Consider the following 21,440-nt stretch of genomic DNA (forward strand, 5'->3'; position numbering starts at 1 on the left):
AGACATAGGTGAGGTGCTGGAAAACTGGAGGGTGGCTAATATGATGCCATTGTTTTAGATCGATTGTAAGGAAAAGCCAGGGAACTAAAAATTGGTCAGCCTGACATCAATGGTGGGTAAGTTGTTGGAGAGGATTCTGAGGACTGGGATTTACATGTAATTGGAAAGGCAAGGACTGATTAAGATAGTGAACATGGCTTTATGCATGGGAAGTTGTGTCTCACTGACTTGATTGAGCTTTTTGAAATGGTGATGAAGAGAATTGGTGAAGGCAGAGTGGTAGACTCTGGCTGTACGGACTTCAGCAAAGCGTTTGACAAAGGTTCTGCATGGTAGACTGGTTAGTAGGATAGATTGCATGGGATTCAGGGGAAGCTAGCCAATTGGATACAAATTCAACTTGATGGTAGGAAACAGAGGGTGGTGATAAAGGGTTGTTTTTCAGACTGAAGGCCTGTGTCCACTCGTGTGCCAGAGGGATCAATGCTGGATCTCCTGCTTTTTATCATTTATATAAATGATTTGAATGTGAACATTGGAGGTATGTATAGTTAGCTTTCAGATGACACCAAAATAAATAGTATAGTAGACAGTGAAGAAAATTATCTCAGCGTACAATGGGATCTTGATCAGATGTGCCAGTGGGCTGAAGATTGGCAGATGGAGTTTAATTTACATAAATGTGAGGTGTTGCATTTTGAGAAGGCAAACCAGGACTGGACTTATGCTTTTAATGGTTTGACCCTGGGGATTTTTGCCGAACAGACACAGGTGCATAGTTTATTGAAAGTGGAGTTGCAGGTAGACAGTGCAGTGCTGAAGGCTTTTGCACACATGCCTTAATTGGTCAAAGCATTGAGTATAGTTGGGATGTCATGTTGCGACTGTACAGGGCATTAGTGAAGCCACTTTTAGAATACAGTGTACAATTCTCGTTGCTTTTCTATAGGAAGGATGTTATTAAACTTGAGAGAATGCAGAAAAAATTGACAAGGATGTTGCCTGGAATAGAGAATTTGAGTTATAAGAGGCTGGATTAACTTTTTTTCCCTGGAGCATCAGAGATTGAGGGGTGATCTTATAAGGGTTTATAAAATCATGAGGGGCACGGATAGGGTGAATAGCCAGTGTCTTTTTTCTAGGGTAAGGGAATCCAAAAGTGGAGGGCATAGGTTTAAGATGAAAAGGGAAAGATTCAAAAAGGGCTTGACATGTCGTTTTCATGCAAAAAGATGGTGCATGTGTGGAACAAGCTGCTAGAGAAAGTAGTAGAGGAAGATACAACTACAATGTTTAAAGACTTCTGGATGAGTATTTGACTAGGAAAGGTATAGTGGGATAGGAGCCAAATGCTGGCACATGGCACTAGGTCAGATTGGGATGTCTGGTCAGTGTGGATGACTTGATCCAAAGGGTCTGTTTTCATGCAGTATGACTCTATGACTGTAATAAATAGGTAACAGCCCTAGGTGATGACATTTTGTGGAGATCCTCGGTTGTGACATTCTGTAATTTTCATTTGTAGCCATTTCTGTTTGGTTGATTGTTTGTTTCTCACTACTATGAAATCACTCTTAATAACTTTCTATCAGAGTTAAGAGTCAAAGAACAATTGTAGATGAGGATTAAGGTCAATAAGCACTGTCGTTGACTGATGCAACTGTTTTTTCTTTGAAATTACAAACTCCAGTTTGTGAACAAAGTCCTGTCTACTTTGCTATATGAGTCTCCAACCACTGACCAAACTCCAGGTGAAACAACTGCCGAGTTCTGCTTTCCCAGGCACACTGTTGTACTCGCTCTCAGTCTGTTGCCATTGATGAACTTCGAGGAACAAAAGCAACTGCTACACAGTAACCTACTTTGTGGAGATTGGGATCTGAAGTATTACAGAGAGAAACATAATTACATATAACTGGGAAACTGATCATGATTTCTCAAACAAAAGGTACGTTTCAAACAAAATCTACAATAAATTCAAGAAGCAATCCCTTCCCTTGCCTGTTTTATTGATTTTGTGCTTGCATTAGCAGTTTTGAGCAGTTACATTTAGTAAACAATCAGTCTGTTGTATATGACTGATTAAGGGGTTTGTGGAAACAGCGCTTCACGTGGTTAACTGATAACTAAGAGGGAACTTCATTTTATAAGAATACTTCCAAGATTAATGTGGACAATGTGGATGTTAATTGATAATCTGCACAAGTAGACTCCAGACAACAAAATGCTTTCAGGTTTTCAAATGATTTGATGAGTTTGAAATAAAATGCAAGTAGCAAACAATGCAGCTGCCTTAAGTTCCTCAACCTTTCACATAGTAGTTCTTGTTGACGTGTGAGATTTGGACAACAGCTTCAGCTTTGCAGTAGAATAACTGTAATTGGTGGTCTATTGGTGTGATTATTTAGCCATTATTTACTTATTTGTTTGACTTATAATGTTATGTGGAAAATGAAACAGTGTGGCACCAACCAACTTGTGAAAATGTTGTTTTCCAATAAGTTAGTTGTCCTTGGCTAGACTTCAAGAGAAGTTCAATAAGGTAAAAGCTTGGTAAATGTCTTATTTTTGTCAATTTTTGATTGCTCGTTGGTATATGAGTACACAAATCACATGACTTTGACAACCTCACATCATATACCACTCCAAGCTAAACAAAATCAACATAAATGTCTCTTCACTAATTAACCTTTGCAACAGCAACAGTCCATAAAGTAATTTCCTAGAACCCTGATAGCTACATTCATTCCCAGGATGAACAAATATTAACATGTTTTGCAAATGTTCATGGTGAAATGTTTTTCTTGTGAAATCCAAGTGAAGGGTCCAGGCCTAAATGACAGGACAACACCGAAGCTGAAGGGAGCAAGAGGAATGGGGCAAGTTTAAAGGCAGTTGGCTTTTAACACAGTTGGAAATTTGCACAAATCTTAGGTTTTTTAATATGTGATTGTAATTTAAAAACTGAAAAGAAGCACTTGCACTTATGCAGCAACTTTTGTGATCCAAGGATGTCCCCACATTTTACAACCAATGAAATATACCCTGATGTACAGTCGCTGTTTTAACGTAGGAAATGCAGTCATCAATTTTGCACAGCAAGGTCTCATGAACAAGAATACGATGTTGATCAGATAATCTGCTTCTGTGATCTTGATTAATGAATAAATATTGGCCAAGACACCGAGAATACCTCCACTACTCTTCAAAATAGTGCTGTGGGATCTTTACATCCACTGAAAGAGGCAGGTATGGGTACATCATTACATGCAAAAACACACTTTGAAATATGACACTCCTTCAGGACTGAACCAAGGTATCAGCTTCAACTTTTGTCCTGGAGTAAGACTAGAAAATATAGTCTTCCCACCAACTTGATGGAAGAGTTCCAACAACTGATTCATGGTTGACGTGCATACATTAACTTACATGTAACTAAATATTATAATTAATGGAATTTTATAGATCACCTTTGATAATTACTGCATAATTTGCTATGCCAGCAATGATTTTAAAATCCATAGTACCTTAGAAGGTGCTAGATTTTGACAGGATTTAATTGGTATAATAAAGTTGGCTAAATAGAAATATGTAGGATAATATTGTAATTTTGAACCTTCTGTGTGGTGTTACCCTCAATAGGAAAGTAACTTGAAGATTCAGGACTATATGAATCATAAAACATTAATTGCAGGCACATCAAGTAATTAGGAAAGCAAAACGAATGTTATAATTTGTCAAGGGGATAATTAAATACAAAAGTTGGGAGATGATGCTTCAGTTATATAGGCCACCAGTGAGACTGTATCTGACTGTTCAAACTATTAATCACATTATTTAAGGATTGATGTAAATATGTTGGAATAGGCGAGTTGTCCTATGAGGCTTGACTTGTATCTACTGGGGTTTAGAAGAGTAGGGGACAACTTGATTGAAATTTATAAAATCCGAAAAGGTCTTAACCAATTAGATGTAGAAAGGATATTTTCGCTTATGGGAGAATCTAGAACCAGTGGTCACTATTTAAAAATCAGGAATTACAACTTCAAAACAGAGGGTAATGAGTCTTTGGAAATCTGCCCCTGAAAAGATTGTGTGGAGTCCTTGAGTACTTTTAAGGCTGAGGTAGTTTGATTCTTGTTAAAAGGGGTTTTAGTGTCAACAGAAACAGGAAGGAATGTGAATTTAAGGTTACAATCAGATCAGTCAGGATTTTATTGAATAGCTGAACAGGCTCAAGGGCTGAATACCTATTCATGCTCCTAATTAATATGTTCAATTGTTCATATTATAGTTGTATCTCTATGTTGTGTTCCCATTAAACATAATTCTCTACTGAGACCAAGATTGCAGAATCACTCTTATGTGCCCTGTATACCTTTGACATTCATAAACTGCAGTTACATTTCCATGCAGAAGCATTGAAACAAAACCAATGGCACATCTTTGGATTGAGATGCCATTTTAACTGCAGAGTATATTAAAGCTGGGTTGTAGGAGGTGGTTCACATGGGAGAAGGAAGGATTTATATAGCTGGACCTTGACAAAATGTGAGATATAACTGCGGCATGTTGTGGGTTTGTAACATTTTAGTCTCACAACAAAGTTTATTTTTTAGTCTCGCTATCCATATATATATAGGAAAATGAAAGTCATCCAGTGAGTGTGAATTCACTGATCTATGTTTCCTAACTTTAACAGTACTTGTGCAGAACTCCTTCCTGGCAAGGAAAATCCAATCACAACCCCCAATATAACTGGGTGGTGCCATTTGCACTTTGCCCACTATAGTTATGGGCCTCAAACCAACAATGGTGTATAATAGCAGTCTTAGCACCTGACTAGGTTTCTGAAAGGCAAGCAATCATTCATTTTCTATGGATCATTATACAGCTTTGATGTAGTTATCTTTCAGACATTACAATTAATGCTATTTTAAGTACTTGTAACCATCATAAGCCTTTCATAATCTTATTTTGAATATAACATTGTCAATAATATATCATTCAGCATGAACATAAAACTTCATTATAATCTCCTATTTCAATGAAAACCAAAAGGAAAGAACTTGCATTGCTAAAGCTCCTTATAGCAGGAGATTAAGCAAAAGGCAAAATAGGTTAGCACAACCAGCAACACTTCCAAACTTCAGTTGAGTGAATACTTATAGTAGCAGATTTTCTCTTTTTTGCCAGACATAGGGTTGGTTTTTACTGTTAGTAAGATTTAGGCTTCTTTTTTAATTTGCTCCCAGACTTGTGTCATCTTAGTGCAGGCATCTTGCTTTGCCAGCACTTGCTTTGGTAATGTCCCACTCATATTGTCATTGTGACTGCTTATTGTTCATTTATTTAATGTATGTGTGTGTGTCAAAACAACATAGATCATGTCTTCCTATTTCTAAAACTAGACCTTGATTTGATACTTTGGAGTTTTCTATTTTTGTCTTGCTGAAGTGGCAATGGCAAGGTACAGATTGTAATGATAAAAAGTTGGGACACTAAAAGGGGTTACCTTGAACTGGTTCATCTGGGAAAGAATAGGTTTTAGAACTATAGAATTTGCAGTTCAGAAGCAATTCAACCCATTTTACCTCAGGAAGTTCTTCAAAATATAGCTTTCTACATAAGTTCTCAATTTTACTTTGTTTCCGGCTTTGCATACCGATTTAAATTCTTTCTTTTCAACTACTTCTCTTCTGACTCTCATTTAGTAACCATTTATGATAAAGAGTTTCAAAAATGATCAATCCCTGTGTTATTCAGATTTTAAGCTTATGTATGATTCATTGGGGTTTTAAAATAGTGTTTGTAGCACTGTGGCAGACTGTAAAATTTCAGCTATCTTTTTAGTGGATCTAATCTGTTTTGTGGTTCACTATTGTGAAATTCAAATGGGTTAATTTGCAAAACAGCTGTATTAGCTGAAAACCTGAACTATTGTTGAGCGGAACAGAAATTTCAGCATATTATCTCCCCAATTTTCTATTCATTAAAATATAGATGTTCTACATTCACAAAACGAATCAGACCAGATGTTAACTAAGAAAATCTGCAGGATATTAATTACAAAAAGCGAAAGAAAAGTTTCAACCCCAACTGTGTTGTTAGGCACAGAATTCACATATGGTAGGCTGCAAACCAATAGTAAACCCAAGTTATTTTTGATGATCAGAACTCAGCTTATACCCACAAAACACAATGTAGAAGTTCATCTAAAGTATATTTTGCTTCTTGGTATTAAAATTTCCTACACTACACCATAACTTCAAAATACTTAAAACAGTAAAGTGTAAAGATATTTTCCATCTGTTTTCAATTTAACACAACAAACACACTCATCCTTGTTGAAACACTGACAGGAATGCACCTTTGCAATGCAGTTTTAAATTGACAAAACACATTGAAAAATATGGGGAAAGTTCAGGTTGTAATCCATGCTGCACTTTTAAAGTTGTCCAAAATGCTACAACTTAGGTTTTATGTGGGTTTTTTTTAACTTTTGCCAATAAAGTAGATCAAGAAATTTTGACTCATGTGTCTATTTTACATTTCAATTGATTGATTTGAAGGAAATGAAAATCCTGAGAGATTTAAAGCAGTTGGCCAATTTGAACTGCTGGAGTTGCCAGAAATGTTCAGAAAATTGAATACAAATCATATTAATAAAAGATACAAATTTAAATTTTTGGAAGAAATGAGTTAGGTTTGCAATGAATAGATTGCTCATAATGGGATTTTTTTGTGTTACATGACTCCTTTTTAAAAACATATTGCAATAATTAAAAATGTTCTGGTAACCTTTTGTTAGCAAAATAATAAAGTTGTTTCTTGACTCTAGCTTTAAGTTATTTCTTGCTTATATCAGTATAGTTTCTTGAAATTAGAAATAACTAAATAATGATATTAGTAGATGAACACCCAATGTATTTGCCTGCTACTTTAACTGAAACAGCCTGTCACTCTTCTTAAGACAACATGTTAATGGAACGCAAAGAATAATTTGAAGATTTTGCATTCAAATTTAGTCACTGCCAGATGGAATTAGTTTTTACTTACAGTAACTTGAATAAACTTTAAAGATATCTATTGAAGATGATAACTCAGATAATCTAGAGTTAGTATTATTTTCCCTTCTGTAGTTCTGGTACCAGGGTCTAATTTATCAGTTTGTGTCCCACATAAAGAAATGGTCTATTGAGATTTGTGGCTCAGGACTTGCCATGCTTAAAGCTGAAATGCTGTCAATTTTCATTATTCACTATCAAATTATAATCATTCTGCTTATTCATCAATATAAATCTTCCAAAAATGCGTTAACTAAATTGAAAATTTTCTCAATGTACCTCTGATTCCAAACCTCTTAAATGGTTTGAAGGCTTAACTTTCCAAAAAAAAAATCTATTATGATCAAATACTTAAAGCATTAATTACATGTCAGACATGTACACTAGGTGGGAGTAAATCAGATTATAGGGTACGGACAATTCATAGCTATGCATTTAGTAGAATGCTGGTAATTCTTTATCAGCTGTATTAATAGGTATTATTTTATGTGGGAAATATATGACTCGCTATAATATCAGTGCAAAAGCCCATAGAATGCAAATGAATGGGAAAGTGAAATGTCATGAACTATTGGCATTGTTAATTCACAGTTTAGAGCAAAATCCAGCCCAAAGAAAGTAATGGTCAAAGGTTTTGTATATGAATGTGGATTATAAGTTGTGCTTGATGATAATATGGATCAAGTATCAACGAGGAATCAAATATGCATACATGTAGTTGACATTTTATTACAGACTAAGCATATCACATATGTTTAATCCTCATTTATACCTTAACATCCAAAATGAAAAATGGAGATACCCAGTACATCTTATAGCTTCCAAAATATTCCTGCAGTAATCAAAATCTGAATCTATGTCAAACAGAGGGAAAGAACATCTCCTGCTTCTTCAAAACACATCAGTTCAGTTTTTTTGATCCTTAGTACAGTATAAAAAAAATCCTCATGCTTCCCACATCATAAACTAAAAACAACACTGGATAAATTTTCTACTTCCAGCTCGAGTAGAAAGGCTTCATGGCAATGAGTGTGGTGTTTCCTCAGAAATTATACCCGGCCAGCCTGAAGTCATCTTCAGTACACATTCATGGAGAATTCTTTGCCCATAGACCTTGCTGAGGGATGGTGGAGGGAATTGCAAGAGGTATAAATTGGTCTGCAATTGCAGTTCTTGATGTCTTGATTTGATATTTGAAGTGGTAGCTTAATTTTGGAACAGATAAATGCATTGCCCAGTCACCATTTCATTTTTAAATGTATCATAATATTGTGGGTTCTTGGTTTCCCTTATCTGCTATTGTATTAATTTTGAAATTATGTTTCATTGATTACAGAATTAATTCACTAATCTTGTTGGACATGAATTATTTAAATATAAATCACTTGTTAGTAGGGAAATTGGATTAGGTTAAAGGTTCTCATATATTGACAAAGCCCAATTAAAGTGACCCCACGGTGCCCTCATTCACCTCTCCTAATGGTATAACTGGGATTATTTTATGTGAGACTATTCCTGCACTGTGTATTTTTTATTTGATAAACTGTAGTATTAGAATAATACAATTTCTGCTGTTAAACATACCAATATAAGACCTCCAACAACTTTAAAGAGCTTTCAGGAGTCAATAGTTAACACACTTATTCATAAGATATATATTTTTTTGGACAAGACAGTATTGGAAAGACTTATGGCCTAGATTTCTTAAAAAATCTGTATTTTTCAGTCCCATTCAGCACATGTGTGTTGACAGTTTAGCGATTTTCATGTGGAACTTTGGTTAATTTAAAACTACTGGATGTGGTCCAAGTATTTTGCAATATATTCTCAAATAAGATTGATTGGTCATTGCCTAATACATGTTTTCCGGAGGAAAACCACGTAATGGCTCCTTTCTTGCACAATATATGAAAGTTATTACAAATTTCTGATGCATTTTGTTAATAATCTATTGGTACAGCTTACCTTATATGTTAAACTTTCTGTTCTAATGTTACAATGCTAATGGAGCTTAACTCCTATTCTACTCACTATATTGTAATGTGTGACAACTTTAAGTCCTAAATTTAATAGGGATGGTATATGATTCATTTTATTATGTTGATGATGAAATTGTCAACAGGAATTGCAAAACAATATTATTTATGAATCTTTTCTACATTGATTCTTAGGATGTGGGCAATGCTTACTCTTTATTCTTCACCTTTTGTTCCCTTGAGAAGCGGAATGCTAAGCTGGCTTCGTGAATTGCTGTAGTCACTGTAGCAAATATACTCCTACAATACTGTTAGGAAGAGAGCTTTAGAATTTTAACTCACTGATGATAAAGAACAAGTGATGTATTCCCAAATCAGGTTAGTGATGTGACCTGGAGACCCGAGACCTGGAGGTGATAATCACATGTTGTTCTAATTTTTCTAGAAGATAGAGGTCATGGGTTTCGGAGGTGCTTTCAAAGAAACCTTAGTGAGATTCTGCAGTGAATCATGTGCAACATATTGCAGCCACAGAATGCTGGCTGAAAAAAGAAGTGGATATTTAAGTTTGTTAATGGGGTAATGATCCTGCTTTGTTCTGGATAGTCTTGGATCTTCCTGAGTGTTGTTGCAGCTGCCTCTATTTAGGAATCTGGAGAGTATTTCATTACTCTCCTGACTTATTCTGAAAGATACATTTTGAGCCAGTTATCTATTGTTCGGGAGAGAGTGCTTTGGTTATTCATCTTCAGGACTTACCATATTTTAATAAAATAAAGCTTTCTGATAAAATGACATTGATCCTTTGTGGACTATCTTATAAAGTTCTTATAAAGTTTATATTTTGCACTTTTTACACTAATATTTTTATGAATAAATCTACTATGGCAGGTTAGCCCATATTTATTGATCACTGATGTTATATTAAGCATTGCTCAGATTCTCAGGAAATGTGGAGGGCATGGTGCATATTTTCAAGTTCTGCTCCAAGGTACTCACCATCCTTACCTGGTACTATATCACTCTTCCTTCATTGCTGGATAAAAACCCTGGAACTGCCTTCCTAAGAGCACTGTGACTATATCCACCCCAGTACATTGTAATGGTTCACAAAGGTAACTCACTGCCACTTTCTCAAGGAATGGACGATAAAAGCTGCCCTAACCAATGATATCTCAATCCATGAACAAATAAAAAATAGAAACAACTCATTAAAATATAGGAAATAGCACACCACAATAGATGATCTATTTCTAGTTCCATGACATTTTTTTTATATTGATACCAAAATATTCCAGCCCCAAATTCAATATCTGACCCTGATCCTAAAGAATCTTCTTGGGTCAGGTATAAGCTTCTTAATTAAACTGCGATTGACAGGCACCTGTAGGATAAGGAAACACTCAGGCTATTAGCTGCATAAAACGCTGAAAGTCTATTGAGTTGTAGGTTTGTCCTATAAATAAGTAAAAGCAGCCAGTCCACCCCTTTCTAAACATCACTTTGCATCAGGATCATACTCCAGTTTTAAAAATATCCACTTCAACCTCTTCAGGCCACAATCTTGGCTGAATTCCTCAGATAGTCCAATCACAATAGAACGGAGTTAAGCATAGTTTGAAAATGAAAGATACAGGAACTCCTGAGATCAGCAACGGTTCTGAAACATACCACAAAATAAACTGAATACAACACTACAAGCATGCATATCTGAGTCAATCCCAACCTCACCATCAAACCTGTGGATAAAGGTGGTGCAGTGGTTGTTTGGCGCACTGACCTCTATACCGCTGAAGCCAGACGCCAACTCAAAGACACCTCCTCCTACCACTCCCTCGACCGTGACCCCACTCCCCCATCACCAAACCATCATCTCCCAGACCATACAGAACCTCATCACCTCAGGAGATCTCCCACCCACAGCCTCCAACCTCATAGTCTGGGAACCCCGCACTGCTCGATTCTACCTCCTTCCCAAGATCCACAAGCCTGACCGCCCTGGCCGACCCATTGTCTCAGCATGCTCCTGCTCCACTGAACTCATCTCCACTTACCTCGATATTGTCCTATCCCGCCTAGTCCCAGGAAGTCCCCACATACGTTCGAGACACCGCCCAAGCCCTCCACCTCCTCCAAGACTTCAGTTTCCCCGGTCCCCAACGCCTCATCTTCACCATGGACATTCAATCCCTCTACACCTCCATCGCCATGACCAGGGCCTCCAAGCCCTCCATTTCGTCCACTCCCGACGTCCCCAACAGTACCCTTCCACTGACACTCTCATTCGTTTGGCTGAACTGGTCCTCACCCTTAACAATTTCTCCTTTGAATCCTTCCACTTCCTCCAGACCAAAGGGGTAGCCATGGGCACACGTATGGGCCCCAGCTATGCCTGTCTCTTTGTTGGCTACATAGAACAGTCCATCTTCTGTAGTTACACTGGCACCACTCCCCAACTCTTCCTCCGCTACATTGATGACTGCATTGGCGCCACCTCGTGCTCCCGCAAGGAGTTTGAGCAGTTCATCAACTTCACCAACACATTCCACCCTGACCTTAAATTCACCTGGACCGTCTCTGACACCTCCCTCCCCTTCCTGGACCTCTCCATCTCCATTAATGACGACCGACTTGACACTGACATTTTTTACAAACCCACCGACTACCACAACTACCTGGATTACATCTCTTCCCATCCTACCTCCTGCAAAAATGCCATCCCATATTCCCAATTCCTCCACCTCTGCCGTATCTGCTCCCAGGAGGACCAGTTCCACCACAGAAGACACCAAATGGCTTCCTTTTTTAGAGATCGCAATTTCCCTTCCAGGGAGGGTTGAAGATGCCCTCCAATGCATTTCATCCACATCCCGCACCTCTGCCCTCAAACCCCACCCCTCCAACTGTAACAAGGACAGAACCCCCCTGGTTCTCACTTTCCACCCTAACAAACTTTGCATTAACCATATCATCCGTCGGCATTTCCGCCACCTCCAAACAGACCCCACTACCAGAGATATATTTCCCTCCCCACCCCTTTCCACCTTCCGCAAAGACCATTCCCTCAGTGACTACCTGGTCAGGTCCACACCCCCCCCAACAACCCACTCTCCCATCCTGGCACCCTCCCCTGCCACCGCAGGAATTGCAAAACCTGTGCCCAAACGTCCTCCCTCACCTCCATCCAAGGCCCCAAAGGAGCCTTCCACATCCATCAAAGTTTCACCTGCACATCCACCAATGTCATTTATTGTATCTCTGCTCCCGATGCGGTCTCCTCTACATTGGGGAGACTGGACGCCTCCCAGCAGAGTGCTTCAGGGAACATCTCTGGGACATCTGCACCAATCAACCCCACTGCCCCGTGGCCCAACATTTCAACTCCCCTTCCCATTCTGCCGAGGACATGCAGGTCTTGGGCCTCCTCCACCACCACTCCCTCACTACCCGACACCTGGAGGAAGAACGCCTCATCTTCCGCCATGGAACACTTCAATTCCAGGGCATCGATGTGGACTTCACCAGTTTCCTCATTTCCCCTTCCCCCACCGTACCCCAGTTCCAACTTTCCAGCTCAGCACTGTCCTCATGACCTGTCGTATCTGCAAATCTCCCTTCCCACTTATCTGCTCCACCCTCCTCTCTGACCTATCATCTCCATCCTCACCCCCATTCACCCATTGTACTCTTTGCTACCTTCCCCCACCTTCCTCTCTGTTTGCTACCTTCTCCCCAACAACCCCCCCCCCCCACCAACATTTATCTCTCCACCCTGGAGGCTTTATTCCTGATAAAGTGCCTTTGCCCAAAACATCGATTTTCCTGCTCCTTGGATGCTGCCTGACCTGCAATGCTTTTCCAGCACCACTCTGATCTAATATCTGAGTCAAAGCTGAGTTATTGAAAGTTCTAAAAGAATCTTGCTAAGACAGGGTGCGTATGATCTGGAACGTCCACAAAATGTATGAAACTTCTTTTGCCTATAAGTACATTATTGAAAAAGAGTGATTCTTCTTAAAAGCCTCATCAACAGTGGGGGGTTTCTGGATTGAAATAAACATCTTTGATATGTTTTTAATTGGCATTGACAATAGTTTCTTGCCATCATTCTGCCCATAGTCATGCAATTCTTCTGGTGGAGAGATCAAAATCATTTAAAGCACCAACAATCACAGTCAAGTGGCACAATGGGCTAGTCAGCAAACCACTAATTGCTCATGTGCATAAGCATTGGTAATAATTTTTTCCTAATATCAAACAAAATTTCTTACATATTAATCAAGTTTAAGGGACAGATTTGAATGTCCTGACACCAGAAGTGTAGCAATATGAAGGACCAACAAAACCAATGAAAATCAAATACAAAATGGAAGCTCTTGAAGAAGTATGAACAGATGCAAAGATGAAGCTATGTCAAACAGATCTTATTGATTGATTTGAGGTGGTAACTCAAAAACTGAATCAGAGAGTATGTATGGATGTTATTTATTCAGACTTCCAAAATGTATTCAACATGAGGAAATTGTTGACAAAAAGTGCATGAACTGGATTGTAACCTATTGGTGTTAAATTGAAAGGAGATAGAGTGAATAAAGTGAATGAGTATGTACTCAAATTGGTAGGAAGTGACCATTGGCATCCACCAGGGAATGGAGTCAGTTTTCTGACAACACTGAGGTATGGAGCACTATGTGTCTTGTAGATGGCAAGAGAAGTTTGCAAAGGGATCAAAGAGGGTAGAGGGAAAAACTATGGTGAATACATTTATTTTGGGAGCTGTGATGTCATTTACTTTGGATGTCCTAAAAGCGAGGTACAGAATATAATTTTAAGGGGCTGATGGTCTGTTGACTTTTAATTCAAGTTGACTTGAATACCAAGGATTTGAAGTTATTCTTGTAGTTATCTGAAGCTTGGTTAGACCTGAACAGAATACTCTAGTTATTTCTGGCACTGGATCTCAAGGAGGCCTTAGATTCAATAGCAGTACAGGTTCAATTCAATTATGAGGGCAGTTTGCAGAGTTTATGGTATTTATTTAGATGACTGCTCCCGGTACATTGTAATATTTGCTACATCCACCAAGTATTGGGTAGAGATTGTTTGAGGTTGTTCATTGCCATCTATTCTCCTTTGACTTGGGCCTATACAGTGATTAGTGGTAAAGTGTACACCACCTTAGATTACCTACAGAAGGGGCACTGTTCTTGGATGAAGAGAAGGTTTATTGCATGGCAGCAATAAGTACAACTACATTTGGTCAAGTATAAATTACTAGCACATTAGAGAGTTGGTACAGATACATCTGCTCCCTCCGAAAGCTAGAGTAAAGGTCCTTGTCTCCACCTGCAGAATGTATGTGACATCAGTCGAATATTTTAATAGGGTGAATGAGTTAGAAAGCCTCTGGTTGGAGAACACAGCAAAAGGAAAATTATCTTAAGTTTTGAGATGGTGGTGTAGTCAGAAAACATTTGTTCCCATAATGGCTTGTGGAAATCTGGTACTCTTATTTTAGTGTATTGAAAATTTCAAAATTGAAATCGGCAGGTCTTTAATTCGGAAAGATATTTAATGGTTACAGAACCGATGCTACTTGATGGAATTAAGGGAAATGAACAGGCTCAAGGGGATGGATGACCTTTCATGTCTTTTTCTTGAGACAATTATATGTGTCATTAATAAACCAGCATACCCAATGATTTTAAATAGTTTATTTTTAAAAAGTCCTCCAGGTGAAACCAGAGCAGCGTGGCACAATACAGCATTATCTAGGCGCATGGAAAAATGTTATGACCCTGCTTCAGCATTACATGTGATAGAGATGATGAAATGAGTAACCTAAGCAAGATTGGTGAGATTGCCATTTTCTTATTTACTTTGATTTCCTACATTACATCCAAATGTAATGAGGGAAGTGTAAATGAACATACGTTAGAGTAAACATGGAACATTTCGGAAGGTGGAATTTTCGGCCAACTATGAATCGCCGTGGAGCATCTGCTAAGGCAACTGTTACAGTCTCTGTTGACATTTTCACCACCCATCACTCAAACTTCAGTAACTGGACTTCATCACAATATCAATCCAACTTTAGGAGCACAAAAATGATTATCAATCAGAAGGTCAGTTTGAGCATCTTCACTACTGTTATAAATAATCCACAAAACAAGCATTCAACTTTGATGTGAATTCTTACACAGCTTAATAGGAGAATAGAGTTACATTTATTAGATTGTAATACTGGTTGATAATTCATAATTACGTTATTATAATTTCATGTTAATCAATATGAAAATGTGGTTTCAGCAAACAAATCAAAAGAGGACCGTTATTAGCGTAAACGACATTCAAGTTGCACTTTTGGCCTCGAGAGAGCTCCCAGTTGTGGTGAAATTGGTGGTAATGGTGGATAACCTTATGTTTCAAACGCATTAATTCCCATTTCCATGGGGATGGGGAATGTTTCAGACATGCATGTTTTACACAGGATGATACCATATAAATTAGCTTCCACTGAAGTGGAATTTTGCTGGCCTTGAGTAAAACCCAAAGTGTACAGATAAGACCTGGTAAAGCAGATCTGAATTTTGCTGGTGTATTTTCAAAAGTGCCTCTTTGGAAATGTAAAGTACCTCTGGATTAGGTCTCAGGTGACCTTTCTAGAAGGTAGCGTGCCCTTGGTGTAGGTAAGATGACCACTAAGGGAGATAACATGCCTTTGGAATTGTAGACATAAACATGTATAAAAAAACGCACTAATTGTCAAGCTCATTGGAGTTCACAACAAACCTGTTGAAATCAATAGTCAAAACTGTTAGAAACATCTGTCAAAAGCACTTGTGAAAGGGAAAGCTGTATAAGTATTCAGAAATCTCAGCCTTTAAACCTTCGAATAAGTGATTGAAGATTATTAAAATAATAGCTGGTTATTTTTCATTCCATCTGTTGACGTCAGCCTGAGGATTATCATTACTGGATTAGAATGACTGATTCCACAGTCATCCATCTTAATAGTAAAATGAATCCCAGTTTGATTGGCAGCTACAAGTAGTTTTAGAAACCTTCAACACTATAAATCCAACCCAATCTAACTAATCTCCAAACTCTGAGACCCAGGTCTCTGCTCTGCTGTCTGCAACTGAATCCTTGATTTTCTGCACCACAGACCACAATCAGTGCGAATAGGTAACAGCACCTCCTCCACGACAATCCCCAACACTGGCACCCCACAAGGCTTCATACTCAGCCCTGTAATGGTGAGGCTGAAGGGATGATCCCTATTTCCTTCCATACTTTTGAACTTTAGACACAGTACCAGATCCATGATACAGAACGATCACGTCCTTCCGATAGTGTGGCAACTAGAACTGCAAACCACATTCAATCTATGGCCTGATCAATGTTTTATACAGTTCTAACAAGATTTTCTAGCTCCTATGTTCTAAGTGCTGGCTAATGAAGGCAAACATTGTGGATGTCTTCATCACCAGTGTACCTGTGCTGACACCTTCAGGGATCTATGAACCTGTACACCATGGTCCCTTTTTCCTCAGTGCTCCCTAGGGACCTATCATTCATTGTGTATGATCTTTTCTTATTGGATCAGCTCACACTTCTCAGGATTAAATTACATCTGCAATTGCTGTGCCAATTTATCAGCTGATCGTTATCAGACTGTAGCTTGAGACCATCCTACTCATTATCAACAATTTTCCACAACATCAATTTTCATCTCTTCTGCAAACTTGCATGCCCTCTACATTCCCATCCAAGTCATTAATGTACATAAAAAAACAATAAAGCTCCCAGCATCGAACCATTGCTGGTGCAATCACAAAAATAATCCTTCACCATAAGCTTCTGCTTCCTATTTGCAAGCCAATTTTGGATGCAGTTTGCCAAATTGCCTTGGATTCCATGGGCTGTAAGCTTTTGGACCAGTGTTTCATGTGGGATCTTGTCAGAGGTCTTACTAAATTCCATGTAAATCACATCAACTGCACTACCCACATTATGTGGAGGTGTCAGTGTTGGACTGGGGTGGACAAAGTTAAAAGTCACATAATGTCAGGTTACGGTCGAACGTGTTTATTTGAAGTACAAGCTTTTGGACCACTGCTCCTTTGTCAGGTAGGATCATAGGACACAGAATTAATAATAAAAGATCAAAGTGTCATAAACTGATGTGATATATTGAACAAACCTAGACTGCTGTTAAGTCTTTAATCACTTAGAATGTTTTGCAGGTTTTGATTCATTAATATGTAAATCCCAGAACTCTTCAAGTTAAATAACTTAGGGTTTTTTTTTTCAAAAAAGGTGACATCTCAGCTCAGACAATGCTTTAAAGATATGAGGTTAGGGTCTGTCTGTATTGTAACATTGAATTCAACCAGTTCTATTTCCAAAGTAGAAATTTATAAGATGTCACATGGGCTGACTGGCTTCAGATTGTGTACTATAAAATAGAAGCTAAGTTTGGTACCCAAAGGGAGGGCCTCAACTGGGACCTTGGGTTCATGTCACATTACAGATGATAACCATTGCACTACACACACACACACAGATATTCCTACACACAGAAACAGGTACACACAGACGCGCACACAGACACCCACACACACCCTTATAGACACACACACTCCCACACATGCACCCCCTCACAGACTTAAGACACTCTGCACTCACTACACACACACACTTTCTCACACTCACAACCCCCACCCCAGACAGATACACACACACAGACAGACAAAGACCCACATGCACACATATATTTTGTGTGGTGAATTTTTTTGTACTTGCAGAGTTACATTGCACTTTGCTCAAAAACTACATACATTCATGTAGAACTCTGAGCTCAAAAACTGCATGAATTTATGTAAAACTCTGTTATCTCACTTTTTAGATTGGAATCAATCTAAACATCAGGTCATAGACAGAGAACACTGGGGGTTAACACCTTCAACATATTGTCTAGCTATCACCATTGTTAACAGCTAACCCGAGAATGCAACTTTAAAAAAAATGGGTTTTGTGATTTACACATGAAAGAAGTGAAACTATCACTGTATTCTCACAGATGAAAGGCTTAACAGACAATCAATTCTTCAATGTATAATATCAGTTACATCACACTGCAAATTTTTGCAATAAATTCTGTGTTACGATCGAGCCCTCCACAATCACCTGATGAAGGAGCTTCGCTCCGAAAGCTAGTGTGCTTCCAATTAAACCTGTTGGACTATAACCTGGTATTGTGTGATTTTTAACTTTATAAAATAGAACTTATCTGCAAGTACAAATCTACAAATGCAAATTCACCTCATAGACATATGTATGTAAATTCTGTATCCTATGATCCTGCCTCACCAGCTACCTGATGAAGGAGCAGCGCTTAGAAAGCTTTTACTTCCATTGGACTATAGCTTGGTGTTGTATGATTTTTAACTTTGTTCCAGCACCACTAACCCATAATGATGACAGTCAAGTAGCCTAGGCAGTGAGATTCTCCATATTTGCAGGCTTCTGTCAAATGCAAGGCTATAACCTGGTGTTGTGTGATCTTTAACTTTGTCTACCCGCATTGATATATCCAGTAACCTTTTCAAAAACTCAATTAAATTAGTCAGACAGGATCCCCTACCAACAAATCTGTGCTGACTATCCTTGATCAATCACTGCCTTTTCAAGTGTTGAGTAATCCTGTCCCTCAGAAATTTTTCTGATGGTTTCCTGACCACCAACATCAGACTAATTGATCTATAATTAACTGCCCCATTTCTGCTGCCCTTCATGAACAAAGTAACCACATTAGCTATCTTCCAGTCATCTTCCACTTCACCTGCAGCCATATATTAAATATTTCCACCAGGGTCGCAGCAATCTCCTGCTTTCCCTGTTATATTAGCCTGGGATGCATCACATCAGGCCGTGGGGATTTGTGCACCTATACACCTGCTAAAATATTTAACACCTCCTCTTTTTTAATCTTAACATGTTCTGGAAGCTCACTGTCCCCACTGAAATCCCCAACTACATTGTCATCCTCCTTGCGAATACAGATGAGAAATATTTATTTAAGACCTCATCCATGTTTTCTGGTTCCATGCACAGATTGCCCTTTTGGTCTCTAATAGGCCCCACTCTTTCCTCTTGCTCTTAATATACTTATAAAATGCCTTGGGGTTTTCCTTAATCCTATCTGCCAAAGGTATATTGTGGCCCCCCTCTCTGTGCCCTCCTAATTTCATTCTTAAACATCCCCCTCCACACTCCATATTTCTGCAGGGCCTTCCCTGTTTTTAACGTGTTGTACCTGATATATGCTTCCTTCTTTATCTTCAGCAAATTCTCAATATCCCATTCAGGTTGCCTGGGCTTGCTGCCCTTGCTCTTCACTCTTAGAGGAACATGCTGGGCCTGAACACTTACTACTTTTAAAAGGACTCCAAATTTCCAAGTGTATATATACTGGCAATAGCTGCCTTCAGTCTATATTTGCCAGAAACTGCTAAATGATTTTGAAATTGGCCCTCCCCAATTTAGATAATTAACCTCCGCAGTATCCGTATGCCTTTCCATACTGACTTTAAAATTTGGTAAAACAAGGAATGCAGATGCTGGAAACCAGATTCTAGATTAGAGTGGTGCTGGAAAAATACAGCAGTTCAGGCAGCTTTTGCCCAAAATGTCAATTTTCCTGCTCCTCGGATGCTGCCTGAACTGCTGTGCTTTTCCATCACCATTCTAATCTAGAACCTGACTTTAAAATTTGTAGAATTATGGTCACTATTCCCCAAAATGCTCACCCACTGACACTTCAACTGCTTGACCAGCTTTGTTCCCTAGCGTTAGGTTTAGCACTGCCCAATACCCAGTAGGACTTCCTATATAGTGGCACTAAAAGGTCTTCTCGTTGCACTTTAAAAATTTCACATTGTCCTATACTTTCCCACTAAGATCATCCCAGTTGATGTTGGCAAAGTTGAAATCCCTGACTGCTATAACACTATTCCTCTCATACCTCTCTGTCATTTGTCTACATATCTGCTCCTCTTACTCCCTGAATGTTGGGAGGCCTGTAGTATAATTGCAACAATTTTTAAATATCTAAGCTCTTACCGATGTGCCCTCATTTGAAGAACCTTCTATGACAGCTTCCCTCATTACTGCAGTGATGGTTTCATTTATCAATAATGCAACACCCCAGCACATCCCCACCCTCACACCAGAAACATCTATACCCTGGAGCTGCCAGTCCTATTCTTTCTTCAACCATATCTAAGTGATTGCAACAAGATCTTATTACAATATATCTTCTTCCCTTGCTCTTCTGAATGGTAGTAGTTATGGGTTTGCAATCATACAGACTTAATCTTGGTTCAACTATAGTGGATGATCTGATTACAATATAGATTTGGTTCTCACTCATAGTTGATTAAATTTGAATATTTCTGCAGATGTTTTACCACATGAAGAAAATTTCACCAGTTTCCTTTTGAAACGGATCATGGGGACTAAAAGAAGTTTAGTTAAAATACAAGTTCTTTGATAAGGTCACCATAATGCCTTGGGGTTTTCCTTAATCCTATCTGCCAAAGGTATTTTGTGGCCCCCCCTCTCAGTGCCCTCCTAATTTCATTCTTAAACATCCCCCTCCACACTCCATATTTCTGAAGGGCCTTCCCTGTTTTTAATGTGTTGTATCTGATATGTGCTTCCTTCTTTATCTTCAGCAAATTCTCAATATCCCATTCAGGTTGCCTGAGCTTGCTGCCCTTGCTCTTCACTCTTAGAGGAACATGCTGGGCCTGAACTCTTACTACTTGATAGGAAAAATAAATTTTAATAATGCTTTGAGTTTCCTTCAATTTGCAATAATGAAATAGGAGGAGGAGAGTGAGTGAGGGTAATGCTGTTGATGTTGTGTCCATGATTTTCCAAAAGGTATTCTATGCAGTGCCACACAACAGACTTGTAAGAAAAGTTATAGCTCTTGAAGTAAGTAGGACAATAGTAGGAACATGGATGCAAAGTTGGCTGAGCTATAGGAAACAGAACGATGTTTAATGGATATTTTTCAGTATGGAGAAAGGTTTGTAGCAGGGTCAGGGATTGGTTTTGGAATTTAGATGCACCTGATTAGATTAGATTAGATTCCATACAGTGTGAAAACAGGCCATTTGGCACAACAAGTCCACACCAATCCTCTGAAGAGTAACCCACCCAGACCCATTTCCTGACATTTACCCCTGACTAATTCACCTTACACTATGGGCAATTTAGCATGGCCAATTCACCTTACCTGCACGTCTTTGGACTGTGGGAGGAAACCGGAGTACCCAGACAAAACCCACTTGATGTTCAGAGGACAATTTCAGAGTTTGCAAAC

At 38.7% G+C, this 21,440-nt stretch overlaps 1 protein-coding gene and 1 long non-coding RNA gene across 2 annotated transcripts in view; one reads left to right on the forward strand and one right to left on the reverse strand.

The window, feature by feature from the left end:
* The window catches only part of hnf4a (hepatocyte nuclear factor 4, alpha), a 178,685-nt gene that overhangs the window by 103,635 nt on the left and 53,610 nt on the right, over positions 1–21,440 (reverse strand). The gene's annotated exons all lie outside the window — the stretch shown is intronic.
* LOC140463013 (uncharacterized) overlaps positions 1,745–21,440 on the forward strand; it is a 65,154-nt gene continuing 45,458 nt past the window's right edge. Inside the window, exon 1 of the long non-coding RNA XR_011954574.1 lies at positions 1,745–1,948. This is a non-coding gene — a long non-coding RNA (uncharacterized lncRNA). The remainder of the gene's footprint in view (positions 1,949–21,440) is intronic.

The sequence above is a fragment of the Chiloscyllium punctatum genome, chromosome 37 (assembly GCF_047496795.1).
Source record: "Chiloscyllium punctatum isolate Juve2018m chromosome 37, sChiPun1.3, whole genome shotgun sequence".
Taxonomy (NCBI): domain Eukaryota; kingdom Metazoa; phylum Chordata; class Chondrichthyes; order Orectolobiformes; family Hemiscylliidae; genus Chiloscyllium; species Chiloscyllium punctatum.